The sequence below is a fragment of the Caretta caretta genome, chromosome 15, assembly GCF_965140235.1.
Source record: "Caretta caretta isolate rCarCar2 chromosome 15, rCarCar1.hap1, whole genome shotgun sequence".
Taxonomy (NCBI): domain Eukaryota; kingdom Metazoa; phylum Chordata; order Testudines; family Cheloniidae; genus Caretta; species Caretta caretta.
Genome location: NC_134220.1, coordinates 33,544,478 through 33,566,887, shown reverse-complemented (window position 1 = coordinate 33,566,887; position 22,410 = coordinate 33,544,478). Strand labels below are relative to the sequence as shown.

Here is a 22,410-nt window from a genome sequence, read left to right as displayed (position 1 = left end):
GAGTGCCTGTTATTAAATGAGGATATAGATAAAATAGGCATCACAGAAACTTGGTGGAACGATGATAATCAATGAGACACAGTAATACCAGGGTATAAAATATATGGGTATGACAGAGCAAGTCATACTGGAGGGGGAGAAAGCAGAGTAAAATATAGTAAAATATTTAAATTAATCTAACTGTGCCATAGAATCTCTATGGACAGAAATTCCATGCTTGAACGGTAAGAATATAGCAGTAGGAATATATTAACCACCTGTCCAGGATAGTGATGGTGATTGTGAAATGCTCAGGGAGATTAGAGAGGCTATAAAAACAGAAAACTCAATAATAATGGGGGATTTCAACTAGCCCCAAAATGACTGGGAACATGTCACCTCAGGACAGGATGCAGAGATAAAATTTCTAGACACCATTAATGACTGCTGCTTGGAGCAACTAGTCCTGTAACTAACAAGAGGAGAGACAATTCTTGATGTAGTCCTAAATGGTGCACAGGAACTGGTATAAAAAGTGAATATAGCTGAACAGTGCAGTAATAGTTACCATAATGTAATTCAATTTAACATCCGTGGAGATTCTAAAGAAGCCCACCACAGTAGCATTTAACTTCAAAAAGGGGAACTACACAAAAATGAGGAAGCTAGATAAACGGAAATTAAAAGGAAAAAAGTCACAAGAGTGAAATTCCTGCAAGCTGCATGTAAACTGTTTAAAAACACTAATAGAGACACAAATTAAATAAATACCCAAAATAAAAAACAGTTAGAGGACCAAAAATGCCACCCTGGACTAAACAGAGTAAAAGAGACAGAGGCAAAGGCACCCTTTAAAAATTGGAAGTAAAATCCTACTGAGAAAAGTAGAAAGGAACAAACTCTGGCAAGCCAAGTGCAAATGTATAATCAGGCAGGCCAAAAAAGAATCTGAAGAACAACTAGCAAAAGAAAAAAAACTAAAAATAAGTACATCAGAAGCAGGAAGTCTGCCAAACTATCAGTGAGGCCGTTGGACAATCAAGGTGCTAAAGGAGCACTCTAGGAAACTAGGCCATTGTGGAGAAGCTGTATGAATTATTCGCTGCAGAGGATGTGCAGGAGATTCCGGCACCTGAGTACCTCTTTTTAGTTAACAAATCTGAGGAACTGTCCCAGATTGAGGTGTCAATAGAAGAGGTTTTGGAACAAATTGATAAATTAAACAGTAATAAGTCACCAGGACTAGATGGTATTCACTCAGGAGCTTTGAAGGAACTCAAATATGAAAATGCAGAACTACTAACTGTGGTATGTAACCTATCGCATAAATCAGTCTATACCAGATGACTGAAGGATAGCTAAAAACGCTATTTTTAAAAAAGACTCCAGAGGCAATCCTGGCAATTACAAGCCATTAAGCCTAACTTTAGTACTAAGACAATTGTTTGAAACTATAGTAAATAACAGAATTATCAGACACAGAAGAACATGATAATAGCTAATAGTTTTCTTTGACAGGGTAATAAGCCTTGTCTATTGGGAGGGGAGGGGGAAGAGGAAAGCGGTAGACGTGGTATATCTTGACTTTAGTACGGCTTTTGATACGATCTCACATGACTTTCTCATAAACAAATTAGGGAAATACAACCTAGTTGGAGCTACCATAAGGTGGGTGCATAACTGGTTGGAAAACCATTTCCAGAGAATAGTTATCAGTGGTTCACAGTCTAGCTGGAACAACATATTGAGTGGGGTCACGCAGGGATCAGGTTCTGATCAACAGCTTCATCAATGATTTAGATAATGGCAGAGAGAGTACGCTTATAAAGTTTGCAGACGATACCAAGCTGGGAGGGGTTGCAAGTACTTTGGAGGACAGAATTATAATTCAAAATGATCTGGACAAACAGGAGAAATGGTCTGAAGTAAACAGGATGAAATTCAATAGGGACAAATGCAAAGTACTCCACTTAGGAAGGAACAATCAGTTGCACACATACAAAATGGAAAATGACTGCATAGGGAGGAGTACTGGAGAAAGGGATCTGGGGGTCATAGTGGATCACAAGCTCAACATGAGTCAAGAGGGTAATACTGTTGCAAAAGAGCAAATGTCATTCTGGGATGTATTGACAGGAGTGTTGTAAGCAAGACAAGAAATAATTCTTGCACTCTACTCTGTGCTGATTAGGCCTCAACTGCAGTATTGTCCCCAGCTCTGGGCACCACATTTCGGGAAAGATGTGGACAAACTGGAGAAAGTCCACAGAAGAGCAACAAAAATGATTAAGAGGCTAGAAAACATAAGCTGTGAGGGAAAACAAAATTGGGTTTGTTTAGTTTGGAGAAGAAAAAACTGAAAGGGGACACAATAACAGTTTTCAAGTACATAAAAGGTTATTACAAAGAGGAGGGAGAAAAAGCATTCTCATTAACCTCTGAGGATAGGACAAGAAACAATGGACTTAAATTGCAACAAGGGCGATTTAGGTTGGACATTAAGAAAAACTTTCTAACTGCCAGGGTGGCTAAACCCTGGAATAAATTGCCCAGGGAAGTTGTGGAATCTCCATCATTGGAGATTTTTAGGAGCAGGTTAGACAAACATATCAAGGATGGTCTAGAGATGATACTTAGTCCTGCCATGAGTGCGAGGGACTGGACTAGATGACCTCTCTTGGTCCCTTCCAATCCTACAATAGTATGATATTTTGGGGAAGAATCAACACAGTTTTTGTAAAGGGAAATCATGCCTCACCAATCTCTTAGCATTCTTTAAGGAGGTCAAACAAACAAGTGGGCAAGGGTGACCCAGTGGATATAGTGTTCTTGGACTTTCAGCTAGCCTTTGACAAGGTCCTATACCAAAAGGTCTCAGGCAAAGTAAGCAATTGGGGGATAAGAGGGAAGGTCCTCTCATGGATCAATAACTGGTTAAAAGGTAGGAAAACAAGGGTAGAAATAAGTGGCTAGTTTTCACACTGGAGAGAGGTAAATAGTAGGGTCCCCCAAAGATCAGTCTTGGGACCTGTACTGTTCAATATATTCATAAATTATCAGGAAAAGGGAGTGAACAGTGAGGTGGCAAAATTTGCAGATGATACAAAATAACTCAGGATAGTAGAGTCCATAGCTGACTAGGAAGAGCGACAAACGAGATTTCACAAAACTGGGTGACAAAATGGAAGATGAAATTCAGTGCTGATAAGTGCAAAGTAATGCACATTTGAAAACATAATCCCAACTATACATACACAATGATGGGGTTTATATCAGCTGTTACCACTCAAGGAAGATCTTGGAGTCATTGTGGATAATCCATTCAAAGTGGTGTTGCAGTCAAAAAAGCTAATTGAAGTTAGAAACGATTAGGAAAGATATATAAAGATCTCTCTCTCTCTCTCTGTATTTTATACATATATAAAAATAAATGCCACTATATAAATCCACGGTATACCAACGGCTTGAATAATGCATGCAGATCTGGTTGCTCCCTCTCAAAAAATATATATTGGAATTGGAAAAGGTGCAGAAAAGGGCAACAAAAATTATTAAGGTTATGGAAGAGCTTCCATATGGGGAGAGATTAAAAAAACTGGGACCATTCAGCTTGGAAAAGAAACAACTACGGGGAAATATGATAAAGGTCTATAAAATCATGAATGGTGTGGAGAAAGTGCATAAGTGTTAGTTGCCCCTCCATAGAACACAAGAACCAGGGGTCACCCAACAAAATGAATAGGCAACAGGTTTAAAAAACAAACAAAAGGAAGTACTGCATCACACAACACAGAGTCAACCTGAGGAACTTGTTGCCAGGGGATGCTGGGAAGGCCAAAACTACAACTGGGTTCAAAAAAGAATTAGACAAGTTCATTGATGATAGGTCCATCAATGGCGATTAGCCAAGATGGTTAGAGAGACAACCTCATGCTCTGGATGTTCCTAACCCTCTGCCAAAAGCTGGGGCTGGATGACAGGGGATTGATAACTCACGGCATGTCTACGCTACAAAATTAAGTCAACCTAATTTATTTCGGCATACAGCCACCACAGTAATTACATTGCTTGTGCGTGTCTACACTTTGCTCCTTGTGTCAGCAGTGCACGTCCTTACCAGGAGCTCTTGTACCGATTGCGCTGTCAGTGTGAAACACTGTGGAATGGCTTCTCAAAGTCAGTAACAGTCGATGTAAGCAATGCAGTGTACACTGACACTGCACCAATCTAACTACATCGACTTTGACTCTATGCCTCTTGTGGAAGTGCAGTTAAGTCAATGTAGCAGGGCAGTTACGTCACCAGGAGTGAAATTTTAATGTAGACACTACCATAGTTAGGTTGATGTAAGCAGCCTTGAGTCGACCTAACTGTAGTGTAGACCAGGCCTCAGTCATAGCCCTGTTCTGTTTATTCCCTCTGAAGCATCTGACAGTGGCCACTGTGGGAAAACAGGAAACTCGGCTAGATGGACCATTGGTCTGACCCTGTATGGCCATTCTTATGTTCCTCTCTTTCCATAATGGTGACTAAATCTTCATAATATCCATTTGTTGTTACTTTATAGTACCCAAAAATGCGCTAGAAGACAGGGCCCTAACCAGAAAAGGTTTGAGACCTAATTTTAGATGTGACAACAGCTATGTCACATAGTCTTAATCCACCACCTTGGCCCTCCATCTACAGCTTCCTCTCGAGGCAAATTAAGTTTGCTAACTTTACTAGCACGGACACAGCCAACATCCCTGTCTGCACTGGGTAAATTTACCAAAAAATTCAAAGCCTCATTAGCTGACCCGCACCATCAGTACTAGTGGAAGCTGGCACATAAACACTGCTCCAGCACTTAGAACAGTTTTCAGCCACTCTCTTAGGTAAAGCTAGGCAAGTCTAATCTAAACTGCTGTAAAACTAGAATCAGCCACTGCACCTCCCACCAATGCTAATACTGAGTCAGCTGAAATCAGGGGGATATTTTTTTTGGTAATTTACCCAGTGCAGAAAGGGTCACTGTGTTCAAATGCTAATAAGGAGGGCATAAGAAGAGCTAAATAGCATTAGTGAAAATACCCCACTTCCCAGTCCATCCACTTCAATGATATGACAATTTCAAAGCCTGACTGGCTCCAATTTCTAAGCTGCCATTATTAAACATGAACAGCTCCTCCTGTCTCTAACAAATGAAATAGAAAAAATTTTAATGCAACTTTAAATTCAGTTAAAAAATATCAGTCATGAAATGCAAAGCTAAATCTCCACTGTCATTAACTGCTGCACTGAAATGCACATCCCCAGTAATCTTGTCTTGATTTCCTAGTGAACCATGTAATGTATTCTATTTGTTTGTATCTTACTATTCACTATCAGATATACAAGGCAAGCAATGCAGCAAAGTTTAATATTGCAATATCTTCAGTTTGTATTTCCTGTGATTTTAACTATTTTGTTTTTAAATTCTCATTCACTAAAGCACCCACTATTTTTATAGGGCCTACAGAAACAATACTTTGCTCTTGTGTATCCTACTAGAGCTGCAGGACAACAAACAGAAGTCAGTCTTGGTGGTTACAGCTGACTTCTATTCCCAATTTTGCCACTGGCTCACTATGAGATCTTGGACAAGTCAGTCTAGGTATTTATATGGCTGCATCACCATGGCACTTGAGTACCTCCCCAATTATTTATAAAATGTAAGTATTTACTCACAGTGCATTACCTTAAAATAGGAATGGCACTCAAAGCTCTTTTGCAGATGAGAGGCCTTAGATGCAAGGCTTTACCTAAGTGTAGATATTGTTAGCAACAAATCATTGCCATAACCCACTGGAGAGAAAGGGGCCAAAACAGTAACACTGCTTTATTTGTTTACCTGAAGGTGCCATTAAAAATAGGAAAACAGTGTTTTATGAACGGGAAACAAACTGGAGAAAATCTTTCACGATCTATGAGGTAGACTAACAAAAACATTAAGGTACTATTGCCTGTGTCCCTTCAGTCCAACAAAGTGGATGAACTTTCCATGCTAGCAGCTGCTGGAGTAGAGCAGCTCTTCTAAAGGTGAAAGCCAGAAGCTTTTCCTCAACATTCTTCACACCTCCGACATGGAACTCAGCAAGATTAAGAGCAACATACGGCCTCAAATGCAAGTACAACAACAGCCCCATTAGAGAGCTTTTTTACAAGGGTATCCTGCTAGGAACCAAACCACCATGAACTGTAACGTTACAGGACTTGAATAATCCAGAAAGTTTGCTTTTCTTGGCCATCAGTTGTGACTATGCGGTTCAAACTAGCAGTGAACCTACAAGAGGGTCCCACTGAAAATTACCCTCAGAACCAGAAACTTCAAGCACTCTAGAAGTGTGCTCCCATTCCTCATTCCCCAAGAAAGGGAATGGCCTGAGGGACAGGATTATAGCATAGGCTGGAGTTCTGATTTCATGTGAAACTAGGGCAGGGCAGCTGAGCACACCCACTATGCAGAAAAACCCAGCATGGAGGCTTACAGATAGGATGGAACTACAAACTACTCAGGAGGTCCTGTGAACACCAATGGTCATCTTTGACCATTAGGTTGCATTTCAGCCAAAGCTAAATTTTGTTAAAAAGCATCCAGGACTTGGCACTACTATCAGTGAACTGACACAGATAGGCTTCTCCAAACTGATCATTCACTGCAATTCATAACTTTTCAAAACACTAAAAATCATGTTCTTGTAGTAAGACATTAATTTTTTCCTATGACTGCAGAGGTGTTAACAGGCCACTTCACCTTGAATGGTCTCTTCGGATATGTGTTAACCATTTATACTAAACAGTCTTTTCCACCATACATTTAACTGACACTCGGCACACCTTTCCCAGGCCTGAGGAAGAGCTCTGCGTAACTCGAAAGCTCTTCTCTCTCACCAACAGAAGTTGGTCCAATGAGAGATATTACCTCACTCACCTTGTCTCTCACTCACTATAAAGCAGAGCGTGCCACACAGACTCAGTGTGCAGTCCACTGAGGCAAGCTGCTTGTCTTCCAATCTCAGATATTCCTTTAAAGAGAGTCTCTGCACTCTGCAGGGGAAGCTCTGCATCAGTTTTCAGCCTTTTAATTCTCTCAAATGGTCTCGTTAAAACACAGCCCCACAAAGATGTGAATATCTAAAATTAATTTCTTGAGGTTTCTGCAAAATGTGTTTTAATTACACCAACAACATACAAGTGCTCCTTCCACAATATCAATAGAACAAAGAAGGAACAGAGTCATAGTTAGTTTTTTTTGTGGGGAGGTGGTATTTACTGGGTAGAAAGAAGCTGGTGAGAGATGTAAGCATAATGTCACTGACAGAGGGGAGGGAAAATTACGTGTAAAAATTATACATTCGTAGCCTCTCTTGGCAGAAGAGTGTTGCCAGTAGCTATACAGTAAAATCTAAGAGTTCTGGCACTATATAAAAGGAGAATGTCCCAAAATACACTAATGGCCTTGCGAGGGCTTTAGATAGAGTCAGAACTAGCTGGGAAAACAGGATTACCTTACACTTCATAAACTACTAAATTTGTCCTCTACTACTCAGTGGAGGATTTACCCTGCAAGTATCAGATCAATGCCAAACAGCCTGCACTTAAAGCAAGATGCACCAAACAGACTTACAAGTGCTTTGTGAGCAAGTTTTCCACTGGAAGACGAAGGAGGGAGTGTGGAGGAGGGCCCTAATCCAAGCTTTCTAGATGACAGGTTTCAGAGTGGTAGCCATGTTAGTCTGTATCAGCAAAAATAAAGAGGAGTCCTTGTGGCACCTTAGAGACTACCAAATTTATTTATAATGGAAGTTACTCATTTAGCCACAGGGAACTTTTAGGGCTGGAAAGAATAAGGCCTGGCCTATACTACATGGTTAGGTAGATATAAAGCAGCTTATGTCGAGCTAGCTGTGGATGTGTCTTCACTTAAATTTGGCTCCCGCTGACGTAAGTGCCCTGCTACATTGCTGTAATGACACCATCTCCCCGAGTGGTGTAGAGTCATGGTCAGTGTAGTTAGATTGACACAGTGATAGCGTGGACACTACGTTACTTACATCAACTGTTTCTGGCTACCAAAAGCTGTCCCCTGTTGCCCCACGCTGACCACTCTGGTCACCAGTGTGAACTCCGCTGCCCAGGGGTCAGGTGGACAGGAAGCCGCCCCTTCCCTTCAAAGCCCTGCAAATTTTTGAAGTTCCTCTTCTTGGTTGCTCAGCTTGGCAAGCAAACCTAGCAGCTCTCCATTGTTGAGTGTAACTGCCCAAAAGACTACACACTGCAGACATGCTCTTGCCTGGAGTACACAGGAGGGGGTGGATCACCTGGGCTTATGTGGAGAAGAGGCTATGCAAGTACAGCTCAAGGACAGCAATGAGCAAATTGCTCAGGAGATGCAGAAGAAAGATTACAACAAGCACAAGCAGCAGTGTGTACCAGGTGTACCAGAAGGTCAGAAAGGCCAACAGTTGATCTGGTGGAGAGCTGCAAACCTGCCGCTTTTACAAAGAGTTGCATGCCACCTTCGGCAAACCCCACAAGCACCGTGGATGCTTCAGAGGAGCCGAAGTCACAGGCCCCTGCCATGAACAGCAAGGAGGAAGAGATAGACAAGGGGGAAAGGCAACCGGGGGTCCAGCTGCACAGTGAGCCAGGAACTGTTTTTGACTCCACCACAATCCAGCCAATCCCGAAAGTCAAGGACAGGTGAGCCTGATGCAGGGGAAGGAACCTCAGTTAAGTATGCAGTTTGCTTTGAAATTATAGGGTTGGAACCCCCAGTGTAACAGGACACATCTGTTAATTAACTCTTATTTGTGCTAGAAGTAATAGTGGAACAAGCAAGAGAGGCAGAGTTGCTAGCTGCTTTTCATTCCCCTTCAGAGCCATGAGGAGCACGACTGCCTGTCAAAAACAGTGCCAGTATTCAGTTCCATTGCCCTATATAGCTATAATCATGCCAGCGAGCTATTCCTCCCTCATTTCCCCACCCCTAGGGCCATACACACCATGGCTGGTACTGTGATAGGTGCCGTGTTCTATCAATCCCAAGGAGAGGTGAGAATGTAGTGCAAGGGGTTTTGGGGTGCAAGGGGAGTGAGGGCAGTATCTTAAGTTTTGAATTTCATCGTGAATACACTGACAATGGTACCCATGTGTTGTATGTGCAGCTGCTGCCACTGTGGCCTTCAGAGTCTCCCTCTCCACACCCACAGAACGCCTGAACCAGACACAGAGGAGAAAGAGGACGACTCGGGATGACATGTTCCAGGAGATCCTGCAAGCCAGTGCTGCATCAGAGAACGAGACCAGGGCCTGGAGGATCACCGTTGCAGACAGCATGGAGAAGGATAGAATGAAGAGGAGAAAGCTGCTGGAAAAGGAACAGAAAGTGCAGCAGAAAGTGTTTGCACTTCTCAAACAGCAAATGGAAATGCTGCAGACTGTAGCAGAGCTGCAGGTTCAACAACCCTGTGATCATTTCCCTCTGCAGCCCATAGAGAACTCAATATCGCGACCGCTGATATTGAGTTTTAATTGCGGGGTTCATGTTACAGAATAAAAGTATACGTTTTTTGGAACAAAATTCATATTTATTAGATTACAACATATGTTGTGTAGTGCTGAGCAGGTCTGACAGCAACCAATTTCCTGTTACTTCACTTTGTCACAGAACACGTATCATTCACAGACTATATCAATTGGTGCATTGGCAATCTTATGTTCCTACACACACGGCACACATTACAGCATTCATACCAGGCTCCATAAGAGCAAGACCAGGTAGAGCACACTACAGCAATGCACACTACTCTAGTTCACTATTACAATGGTCTTTTCAAAGCCTCCTTTAGCCACATAGCTCTGCATTGAACTCTAATTGCTCTGATATCTGGATGTTCAAATTCAACAGCCGCTCCACCTCTGTCCTGCAACCCGGAAGAAAATTTTTCTCCTTTGCTTCACAGCTATTAGGCAGGACACAGCACGCAGCTATAACCATGGGATATTTTTCTCACCGAGGTCAAGCTTATAAGTAAACAATGCCAGCGATCCTTCAAATGACCAAAGATACATTCAATTGTCTTTCTGCAGCTGCTAATAATGTAGCTGAAGCGCTCCTTCACGCTATTGAGGTGACCGGTGTACAGCTTCATAAGCCATGAGAGCAAGAGGTAGGCTGGGTCTCCTCGAATCACTACTGGCATTTCAATATTCCCAATGGTAATCCATCAGTCCCCTGCTTGCAGTTTTCTGAACATTCCTGTGTTGTTAAAGATGTGCATGCATGTAGGGTGACCAGATGCTAAATCCAAAATATCGGGATCGCTACAGGGGGAGCACCTTTTCAATTGTTACACTCACCCGGCACATTCGGCAGCAGGAAATAAATCTTGCCGACGAAGAAAGAAGTACCTGCCAACGAAGTGCCACTGAAGACCCGGACGTGCCGGGTGAGTCGAACAACTGAAAAGCTGCTCCCCCTGCCTGTCACTGCCACCTAAGCAACAACAAAAAAAAAACAGGGCTGCTGCACCCGAAACAAAATATCGGGACAAATGGCGTCCCGACCGTACTTCGGTCGGGACGCGGGACAAACTGCTCAATATCGGGACATCTGGTCACCCTAACGTCATGCATCTTTCCTGACTAACCCACATGAATGTCGGTACAGCGTCCCTGGTGATCCACCAGTGCTTGCACTGCCCTTTCGGTTGATGTACGTGGTAAGGTGGTCTGGTGCTAAAATAGGGATATGCATGCCATCTGTTACCCCACTGTTAGAGAATCCCATTGCTGCAAAACCATTCACTATGTCCTGCACATTACCTAGAGTCAGAGTCCTGCATAGCAGGATGCAATTAATGGACTTGCACACTTGCATCACAATGGCCCCTGCAGTGAATTTCCCAACTCCAAATTGATTCCCAACTGATCAGTAGCAATCTGGCATTGCACATTTCCACAATGCATGTCGCCACTCCATTCTCAGCTGTCAGCACAGCTCTCATTTTGGTGTCCCTGGCTAAAGGGCTGGGGTGAGTTTGGCACAAAGATCCAGGAATGTGGCCTTGCATAATGGAAAGTTCTGCAGCCGCAGCTTATCATCCCAAACCTGCATGACAATGCGATCCCACCAGTCAGTGTTTGCTTCTCAGGCCCAGCATCTGTGCTCCACTATCACCAGCTGCTCCATGAATGCCTCCAACAGCCTTGAATTGTTTCTTTCTATGCCCCACAGCAATCTAGCCTCCAAAGAATCATCATGTTCCCCAAGGCTCCTTTTGTGCTTCTGCAAATACTGGTAGATCATGCATCCTGTGCTTGCAACACTCATGACAACAGTGCAGAGCCATGCAGGCTCCATGCTTCTGTCATAAGAACATAAGAACGGCCATACTGGGTCAGACCAAAGGTCCATCTAGCCCAGTATCCTGTCTTCTGGCAGTGGCCAGTGCCAGGTGCCCCAGAGGGAATGAACAGAACAGGTAATCATCAAGTGATCCATCCCCTTCTTGGCCTTCACAACATCCTCCAGCAAGGAGTTCCACAGGTTGAATGTGTGTTGTGTGAAAAAATACTTCCTTTTGTTTTAAACCTGCTATCAGAGATAGTGGCCAGCGAGATGGGATATGCAGATTTTGAACAGAAGGTGTGGAATATTATGGGATGCAAGTGAACTTAGGGGATGGAGAACACTGCATTATGGGAAGTTGACCCCATACTCCCAGTCAGCCCTGGATGACCTGTTTCAGCCCCACCAGGCATTGCAAACACTTTCCAAAATAGCCTGTCCTGGATTGTGGTGAGTTGCACAGTGCGATAGCTACCCATGGTACCCTGCATTCTGCATTGATACAAATGCTCCTTTTGAGGACGTGCACTGCCGACACAAGGAGCAAAGTGTAGACACGCAAAAGGGATGTAATAACTGCAGCGGCTGTATGCCGATATAACTTAGGTCGACAAAATTTTAGCGTAGACACGGCATAAACTGCATATCACTCAACAGCAGCATCTACAGGCTTACTAAAGGTGCTAAACCAACTGGCTCTAAAAGAAATATCCCTGTGCAACCCGCAGATACCATTCAACATCACATCTCCTACAAATTCCTATTCTGGAAGTTATTTAATGAGCGATATGGAAAATAATTGCGTTGTAGCTGATAGATCCTAACGTTTTAGGGATTTTGACCATTGCTGCATATTGAGAAGTTTTCACTGAGCTGTCCATAAGGATGCTCATGTTTTCTTTTTCAGTGGTTACAATTAATATAGTACCAACCGAAGTGTACAATTATACCTGCCAATGCACACTTCCCTGCATTTGTTAACAATTAGTTTAATCTGCCATTGTGCTATCCATTCACTTAAGTGTTTTAGGTCCCTCTGAAGTTCCTCACAGATTTGTCTAGTCTTTACTCACCTAAATAATTTTGTTATTTGCAAATTTTGCCACCTCACTGCTCACTCCCTTTTCCAGATCACTGATTGTTATGTTAAGCACCACTGGCCCTAATACAGAACCTCACACCCCCTGTTGGCCATGTTGAAAAATTGGCCATTTATTCCTACTGTTTTCCTGTCTCTCTGCTAGTTTCTGATCCATGACAGAAGTTTACCTCTAATCCCATGGCTACTTGGTTTCCTTAGTAGCCTCTTGAAAGGTGTTTTGTCAGAGGTGTTGTTTTTTTTTAAGAAGTCCAGGTAGGCAGGCTTCAACTAACAGAGTCCATGGCTACACAAAATGAGGTTATAAGTTTGGTTGATAAAGGTAACAGTGTTTATGTACAGTAATATATTTAGAATTCTGCAAGGCATTTGACTTGGTACCGCAGAACATTTTGAGTTAAAAAACCTAGAATGGTATAAAATTAACATGGCACACATTAAATGGACTTAAAAATGGCTAACTAATAGGTCTCAAACGTAACTGTAAACAGGGAATTGTCAAATGGGTTTTTCTAGGAGGGTCCTACAGGGATTGGTTCTTGGCCCTATGCTATTTAACATTTTTATCAATGACCTGGAAGAAAACAGAATCATCACTGATCGAGTTTGCAAATGATACAAAAATTGAGGGAGTGGTAAATAATGAACTGATTAAGGGTCACTGATTAAGGGCAATCTCGATCGCATGGTAAACTGGATACAAACAAACAATATGCATTTTTAAAACAACTACATGTTAAACACATCTAGGAATAAAGAATAGTTACAGGATGGGGGACTATCTGGGAAGTAATGACTTTGAAAAAGACTTAAGGGCTGTTAGGGATAACCAGCTAACAAAAGCTCCCAATATGATGCTATGGCCAAACGAGCTAATGCAATCCAGGTATGCATAAATAAGGGAATCTGAAGTAGGAACAGATTGGTTCTCTTACCTCTGTATTTGGCACAGGTGCAACCACTGCTGGAATTGTGTGCCCATTTCTGGTGCCCACAATTCAAGACGGATGTTCATAAATTGGAGAGGGTTCAGAGAAGAGCTACAAGACCAATTAAAATTAGAAAATATACCCTCTTTGAGTCTATCTATTTAGCTTAACAAAGAGAAGGCTAAGGGGTGACTTGATTACAGTCTCTAAGTACCTACACAGGGAACAAATATTTAATAATGAACTCTTCAATCTAGCAGAGAGAGGTATAACATGATCCAATGGCTGGAAGTTGAAGCTATACAAATAGAATGGAAATAAGGCATAAATTTTTGACAGTGAGAGTAACTAATCATTTGAACAATTTACCAAGGTTTGTGGTGGAGTCTCCATCACTGAAACTTTAAATCAAGATTGGATGTTTTGCCTATAAGATCTGCTCTCAGAGTTATTTTGGTCAAGTTCTATGGCCTGTGTTATACAGGTCAGACTAGGTAGGGTGACCATGTTTCCCTATGCCAAATACGGGACACCTGGTAAAATTGTTCGTATTCAAGCGAGTTCAATGGCAATTAATCAGAATTATGCAGTACAAATGTTTAAAATAACATTAAGTTGACTGAGCACCCATTAAAAAGAAATACTGCATTATTATAACATTAATAATAGGTAAAAGTTATAAGTATAGACTTACAATTAAGTGGTTACTGCTCTGACTTATTTGGGGGGCAGGGGCTTGCAGGGCTTAAGCCACCTCCACCCCCTGATTCACCTCAGCAGGCCACCCAGCCTGTCTTGTTTGCGGGGGGGAGACACAACCAAAAATTACAACTCAAAGGTGGAGGGGTCAGCTGAAAAAGTTTGAAAACAGCTCAGGGTGCAGGGAGAGGGGTACCCAGGGGCTGTGTGCCAGGAGGGCTCCCCTGCATTTCCTGTTCCCACAGGGCTCTGCCAGCCATGGAGCCGGGTCCCACACCCTGCAGCTCTTACCAGCTGCGTAAGCAAAGCAGGCTGGGAGCTGAGGAGCGGCTTCAAGACCCTTCACCATCAGGAGAGGAGAGACCATCACAGCTGCCTGCTCCATGGCACCAGCCAGAGAAGCAGCTGCCCTACACGCACAGCCCGGATATGGCTTCCTGCCTCTGACATGGCATAGGGAAAAGAAGAAGCTATGGGGCGGGGGGAATGGAGCTGCCCCCTGGACTGCCCTACACTTGCACTGCAGTTTGGGGGGACAACACCCCCGGTACCCACCCAACTCTGCCCAGGGGCTCAGGAGGCTTCTCCCATAGGGGGAACACCGGGGATCCAGGATTCAGCCCTGGCTCTCGGCTTCAGTCCCACCACTCATGGCTTGGGGGGGGGGGGGGGGCACATGCCAGGGATCGGTGTTTCAGCCCTGTGGCTCCTGCCTTCAGCCCCACGGCGGGTGCCAGGGATGGAGGCTTCAGCCTGGGGAGGGGAGTGCCAGGGTTTCAGCATGGGGGGGTAGAACCGGGGAAAGGGTTTCAGCCAGGGTGGGGGGAGGGTGAAGGAGGCAGGGCTCCCGGCTTCTGTCCCACAGGATGTGCTGGGAATTAGGGCTTCAGCCGGGGGGCGGGGCTTCAGCAGGGGGTGGCGCCTGGGAAGGGGCAGGAAGCCGTATCCGGGCTGTGCGTGCAGGGCAGCTGCTTCTCTGGCTGGTGCCATGGAGCAGGCAGCTGTGGTGGTCTCTCCTCTCCTGGGGGGCATTACTGCTCAGGGCTTCAGCCCCACAAGGGGGAATGGGCTCCGGGGGTGAGGCTTCAGACTCACAGCTTGAAAGGGCTGGCGGACCCCTGTTAGAAACCCTTCTTTAGGTTTCACACAGGGAGGGGTGATACACACCCCAACCCCCCCCCCCACACACACACCCTTACCCCTCTATCACACACACACACCCTTGCCCCTCTATCACACAGGGATACCTCTCCTCCTACCTGGCGTCGCGTCTTCCCACCTCTGCACCCGGCCTGAAGACACCACATGCTCACCGCATGCCCACACTCAACCGCCAGCCAACCGCAAACAGGAGGTGGCTAGGGCTCCACGGTCTGCTGACTAACCAGCAGGGGGAGCAGAAAATATGGGACAATTTGCTCGTTTTTTAAAAAAAGGCGGGACACTTGCAAGAGGGCTTAAAAATGGGACAGATGGTCACCCTAAGACTAGGTGATCACAATGGTATCTTCAGGCCTTGATATCTATGAAAATAAAGTCTAGATGCAGGGCTCCGTCTCCTCCCCTGGCTCTTCACATCAGTGCCTTTGCTAATCATCTAGAGCAGTTGTGTTGCCCCAGAGAGGCCAGGGTAGGGGCAGGGGAGAGAGAAGAGTATGGGGGGGAGGGGATGGCGCTACAGTGGTTGCCCCATGACAGCTAAGAACAATGTGTGGGCACCCTTTACGAGAGAAGCCTCTGAACTTTTTGGGGGAGTGGTCCAAGGGAAAAGCCTGTGTGCTGCAATCTAGCCTTAGAGACTACAACTCCCATGATGCCTTGGGGAAAGAGGGGGAGACTTTCTCATGCCAGTGGAGCCAGTGGTAGACTCCATTTTCGGAAAAGGAGTGAGATTGCTGCTGTGGAGCTCTGTCCATACCAGGAGCTGCTGCTAGGAAGCCAGAAGCAGTTGCTGGGAGTCTGCAGGGGCTTTGATCGAGCAGGGAGCCTCAGAGGATGTTGGTGGTTTGACTGGGGCCAGGGCAGAGACTATTGCTGTGCCTAGAACTGACTGAGGTGGTCCCGCAGGAAGGAACTGTGAGTAACCCCCACTCTAGTTTGGGACAGTGCTTGCAACGGAAGGGGCACAGCAGAGAGACTGAGTCTGAGGAGAGGCAGAGTGATCTTCCCACCAAACCAGGACCCAGAGCTGCTGACATTTGGTGGGGCCAGCTCCAATCATCAGTGGGGTTGTTGCCTTGGCTGGACTGATAAACAGAACCAACAGTGTGCTGTCTCCAACTGCAGATCTCCAAGCGCACCCATGCAAGCGTCTAGGACTCCCAGATCCAGAGGAGTGTTCACTGCGGGGTGGGGTAAATGGTAGCATACACATTTCATTTATTACTGTATACTATATTTGTTAACTGATTTTATTCAACTGCCCCCTGTAGATTTAAATTAATAGTGACATATCTTAAAACTGTTATACCCTGATTTTTTTAGTTGTTAAGTAAAGGTTTGTTACCTCAAATTTAAGTATATCAGGTGTATATTATTTATAATTGGTATTTTTGTGTTCCCCCATGCCACAGATTATATATTATTAATTATCAGAATAGCTTTATTCCTGGAGGTTCCCAAGGCACACCACTGAGTGTGTACGGGGGTCAGCCAGGTGGAGGCACTGCCAATCTTAAATTCCTTTAGGAGTAAAGGGACTGCAGCAGAGGGGTGAACAGAGGATCCCCACCTATCCAACAGCACCACTGGGATACTCAGGATCTTCTTTAATGTCAACAACATCTGACACTCAGGCACACAGGTGAGTGTTGCCTGCTTCTGAGTAACCCTGGAAGGAAAGGGGGGTTACAAATGTATTATGACAGGTTTCAGAGTAACAGCCGTGTTAGTCTGTATTCGCAAAAAGAAAAGGAGTACTTGTGGCACTAAACGTATTATGAAAGAGGAATAAATTAAGTGGATTGCTACAGGGCGAACGGCAACACCTTCACTGCAAACCAAACTGGCTCTCAGGCCTTTGGAGCAAACGTCAAGTAGAAGCAGAAACTCTGAGCGCTCCCACCAAGAAAAACATTTTTCATATGCCCATTTCTGCATGATAATGTTTCAGCTACATACAGAGAGGTGAAAGCCAGAGAGGAGGGGAGCTGGGAATCTCAAAGGAAATGAGCTAAAAATCAACACTCCACCCCACCCCCACCCCTCATCTATAATCCAACACGAAAGAGACAACAGGCAAACAGCAAGAGGTCATCTTCAAAGGGCTGGTTGCCAAGGGAAGCGAGTGAAAAGGCAGAAGGCATGTCCCCATCAAAGTACAGCAGCTGCCAAAGAACCACAAAGGTACAGCTTCCCTGGGGGTTGGAGGGAAATTTAGACATGGAGAACACAGTGCTAGGGAGCAGCTGGCTCCTGGAATGTAAAAATTGGTGATTTTGTGCTTCTCAGCAGGGAGAGGGCAAGACGGAAAAGGTCTAAAATATAATTTCCCTCCCCCAACCAACTTTTGGCTACTGAATACGTAAACCATTATCTAGATACATCAGAAAGAAAGTGCCCCACTGAGCCAGTCCAACAACAACTAGAAGAGGCCCAAGGATGGCCCTTTTCTTCATTTAAATAGCAGATTTTCAAATTACAACTCACAACCCAGTTTAAGTGGGCAAAGAGGGATGGTGAAGGAGTGACTATTAGGTATTTACATTAGGAACATTCCTGAGCAAAGTCAAACACTCTTCCTCCCCCCCCTCAGAAATCAGAGCTGCAGAGATTAGTCCCACAATAGGAAGGGCTATGGGATTTTTATCTGACAAGATACAGACAAAACAAACTGAATCATCCACAAAATCCTGGAATAATGCTTACACCTTTTGTAGCAAACACAAAAGGTCAGTCAGACACCTTAAAACCAGACTCAATCTCATCTGCTCGCACTACCCATTTCAAACTGTTTGATTATTGGTTTCTCTGCAACCTTATTTATTTGTGAGCTTGCTATGAAAATTGACAGATGAGAAGTCAGAAGCTCTATATTTTGTTTACATGATTCTGTATGTAACAAATCAAGATAGTTATAAATAAGCAACTGTGCTGAGATTACATTAAATTGGACACGTCCTGTACTGAAAGATGTGGTGTCACTAAAGGCAGCATAAATGGGATCTTATTCGCAATTCTCATTAACTTCAAAACCAGTGTGTTGCCAGCTCACATGATTTTACTGTGTGCTTCTAAATATTGCATTTTTAAGCTCCCGCTCTTGAAAAGATGTGAATACATGAATGAGAATTTCAGCTTTTATTTAAAAAACAGTAAGTTTCTAGCCCCAGTGATTGCAGAGAAAAATGTGACCCAAGTGCACCCTGAAGTAAAAAGCCTCAAATTTACATGTAAAAAAAAAAATCTCTATTTATGAACATTTTGGGTTGTCAACACTGAAACCAGGAGCTGGAGAGAGGAAATTTACTCTCAGAACTCTAAACCTACAAGTCCTGATCACTGGAGCAGATAAACCAACCACTGGAGAACTGTACGTTTATTTTGGGGGGAGAAAACCAAAGCACCTGCCTTACGTAGCTTCTCAAACCTCACTTTGTACCTTTTAGGCATGACCCTTCCACATGGCAAAGCAATCCACCCAAGCAGTTCACAAAACTCTGAAATGCAGCTCTTAAATTACCATGCAAGAATAGAACAGAAGTTATTTGCCTCAATTTATTCCCCTCCCAAAGCACAAAAATCCTTCCCATAGGCCTAAAGACTTTCAAATGTTATGGTCTAGCTGACACACAGGAGATGCCCCTATTTTTTCTCCTCTGGTCTGATTTTAGGAAAAATCCAGGGAAGCATAAAGTTTCAGTTCACACTGAAGAGTATGATGGTACCTTGGAGTACAAACACTAACAGTCCTTACAACTATTTGGTCTGGATAGAAAACTATGAGCCAGCTGTACCATACACTTCTCCCATTCTCTCACACAGAAAAACCTGCAGTAGAGGGCCCAGGAGTAGGGTGACCAGATGTCATGATTTTATAGGAACAGTCCTGATATTCGGGGTTCTTTCTTATCTAAGTGCCTTTTACCCCCACACCCCCTGTCCTGATTTTTCACACTTGCCATCTGGTCACCCTACCCAGGAGGAAGAAAAGACTTTTTTTTTTTTTTTTAGTACTAAATTTATTGCCCCAAGTCTGACTCAAAGAAAATCTTAAGGCCTACCAGGAGAGTAAGTAGCACAGTTTCTCATTGCGGCACCAATAAGATTTTACTAAAGCTATACCTGTTGTATCTAAGAGAAAAATTTTCCATGAGGTGAAGGTCTTGGGATCAAGATATTCTCTGTAAGGCTCTGAATGACTTACTGTGGCTAGACATGCATAATTTGCCAGCACCAGAAGATGAATACTATTTCATAGACCAGCATACAGAAGAAGCCAGGATGAACCTTTGAGTACTTAAACATGGGGTCCAATAAGGTGTGTCAGAGCCAGAGAAGGAGCAGATATTAAAAAGGGTTCTGATTTTCCCTTCATTTGTCTGCTAATAGGTACCATTAGAGCCACAAAGTATTTTTAGGTTTCAGAGTAGCAGCCATGGTAGTCTGTATTCGCAAAAAGAAAAGGAGTACTTGTGGCACCTTAGAGACTAACAAATTTATTTGAGCATAAGCTTTCGTGAGCAGGTTGCCACAAGTACTCCTTTTCTTTTTGAAAGTATTTTTACTGATTCTTTGAATAAGATGAAGTACAGATGCCTTGACTAAGGCAAAACAGATCCGCATACATCTAAATGTGTCTTAAATCTCCACATGATAAGAAATATTTGTAAAGACATTTGTTAATTTCCAGGAGATGTACATGCAAGGTACCTGCAAGATGCCATTAGGTGGGTAGGCAGGAGTTGTCTTCATGCACACAGCTCAGGCCCCTTCACCTTGCCCACACAACCTGGTTTTGGAGATCTGAGTGCAGACCTTTTACTATGATATTTTATATTAAGTCTACAGCATACTCATAGCTGGTATTTCCCCTGGGGGAGGATTATCTTTGAGAATTCAACACCATGTTTTGTCCAGCTTGGTGTTTCTACTTGAACATTAGATGGCATGGAAGATGAGCAGGCATTACCCCACTCTTGCGGTCTGGAAGATTACTCCCTTGTGAGGAAATCTTAAATGGAGATGGTGAGGTGGCAAGTATCTCTCACTCCCATCCCCTATAACATGTCCCTGAGAGACTTCAGGAGTGTTTTGGTTTCCAAAATGTGCCCTTCTCACTAGCTAGCCTCTTAGAATCAGAAAGTCTGGGGATCTACGCTTTCACTCTTATTTCTTTTCCTTCTGCACAGTTTTTTTAGACAATCTCATCCATTCTCATGGCTTTAACTAACAGCTCTATGCAGACTCGCCCTGGACCTCCATCTCCATCCTTGACCTCGCCCCTCTATCATGAGATATTTCCACCTGTCTCAGCATGTCAGAAACTGAACTCTTCATTCTTCCCCCAAATCCTCAGTAGTGACACCATGTGCAGAAAAGAAAAAATCCCACATCATTAAAATTAATTTTTAAATATATATAAAATTTCCATCCCCATCACAGTACTGCTATAGGGCTGAGTTAAGGTTGTTTGGGTGCCCTGACTGCACATTTCTTACTTGACAGTTAAGGTTAACAAAATCCAAGCATGTTAACTTTGAATTTTCTTGGTTAATAATGGTTGGCTTTGGGATAATTACAACATCTTACAATTACCTACCTTAGTGATAAGTACTCAACTTTTTCTCCAACTTGATGTAGTTGTGTCTAAAAAAGGAAATTCTCAACTAAAAATTTCATACATGAACATTAAACAAGAAATTCAAGAGAATGCTGTCACAGTTCAGGCAACCACACCTGTATTTCTCCCTTATAGTCCATCCAGGGCACCCCCCTCTAGGCTCCCAGCTCCTCAGCCATCACATCTCTTGGGTAGAGACCCACACCTCTCTCCTTCCTAACTGGGTGTTTTCCAGGCTGCACTAGCAAGCCAGACTGTCTAAACAGGCCAGCATTTGCACTTCGGTTTCTCTCTGGAGGCTATAATTAGCGTAATGGCCGGCAGTTATAAGTTACCACACAGCTCTTTATATGGAAGCACATTTATTTTTGAGGTGAAAGCATTACACAGAAGATGTACTAAAAACAACGAAAGAACCTATAAGCATGCCAAAAGCCTTACCAGAGGTCACCCCAACTTTGGGGTTTGGTAAGTGTCAATCATTCAAAACCCACAGCTCGGTTTCCTCTGTGGTTAAAAGTAGACACCCCTGCCCCAAAGAGCTTACAATCTAAATAGACAAGTCACAAACAGGGTGGGGGAGGGAGTAAAACACTCAAGCAGAGTGAACTATATGATGGTGTCAAACGTCATGTTAGCACCACAATATAGATATGAGTGCATTTACTGAGGAGGGGATCAGCTAACTTAAAAGAAGTTGGCAAGGTTGGGGGGTGAAGGGTCAGGCCAGGGAGTAGAAGCTCAGGAGGGGCAGGTGTGAAGTGAAGCAGAGGTGAAGAGACTGAGGGAGGAGGAGAGTTGAAGCAAAACAGCCAAACAGCACAAGACAGAGAAAGTCAGAACTGTGTACCGTTTTGACTGGAATGTCTAAAAGTGAAAAAGTTCCCTGCTCTGGCTGCTGCTATTGCTACCGGCACCTTCAGTCAGAATAGCTTCCTATCTTCCATTGCACCCAATGAGAATGAAGCAAGAGAAGATGGTGGCTCCCCAGGCTGCAAAGAGAGGGAGAGGAACACTCAGACCCACTGAGAGCGAGAGAAGAGAGATGCCCTTCTCAAAATGGCCACCTGACAGTCTGACTTCAATCCCATTGTTCCAAATGGAAATCAGCAGCCATTTTGAAAGAGGTCACTTCTATGCAATGTTATCAATAGTCAAACATTCTTCAGTCCCTGTTGGCGTATAACAAAAAAAAAAATATGCATTATTCCTAAATTTTTCAAACGTGGCCAATGCACAAGATTTCACTCACTTCCCATATAGTTTAAACTCGCAGAATTTGAGCACAGGTGTTATTCTATTAAGTTAATTTTCTCTTAAAAACAAAAAAAAAAACAAAAAACACATCTGACACGAGATGCTAAGCTTCTTAGAGGAGGGGACCCATTTTAAAATACATTTTAAATCCTGAACTATAACAGATTTACTTGTAAATTCTCAAAATCAATTCTGTACTCGAAGAGTTACTGCGTAAGCTTGAGGGTAATTTGCTGTATTTCTAATATAACAAAGCAACTGAATCCCAGCTTGAAAAAGTAAAATTCAACTCAAT

The 22,410-nt window shown here is 43.6% G+C and overlaps 1 protein-coding gene across 3 annotated transcripts in view; it reads right to left on the bottom strand.

The window, feature by feature from the left end:
• The window catches only part of ZNRF3 (zinc and ring finger 3), a 205,146-nt gene that overhangs the window by 111,209 nt on the left and 71,527 nt on the right, over positions 1–22,410 (bottom strand). The window lies entirely within an intron of this gene.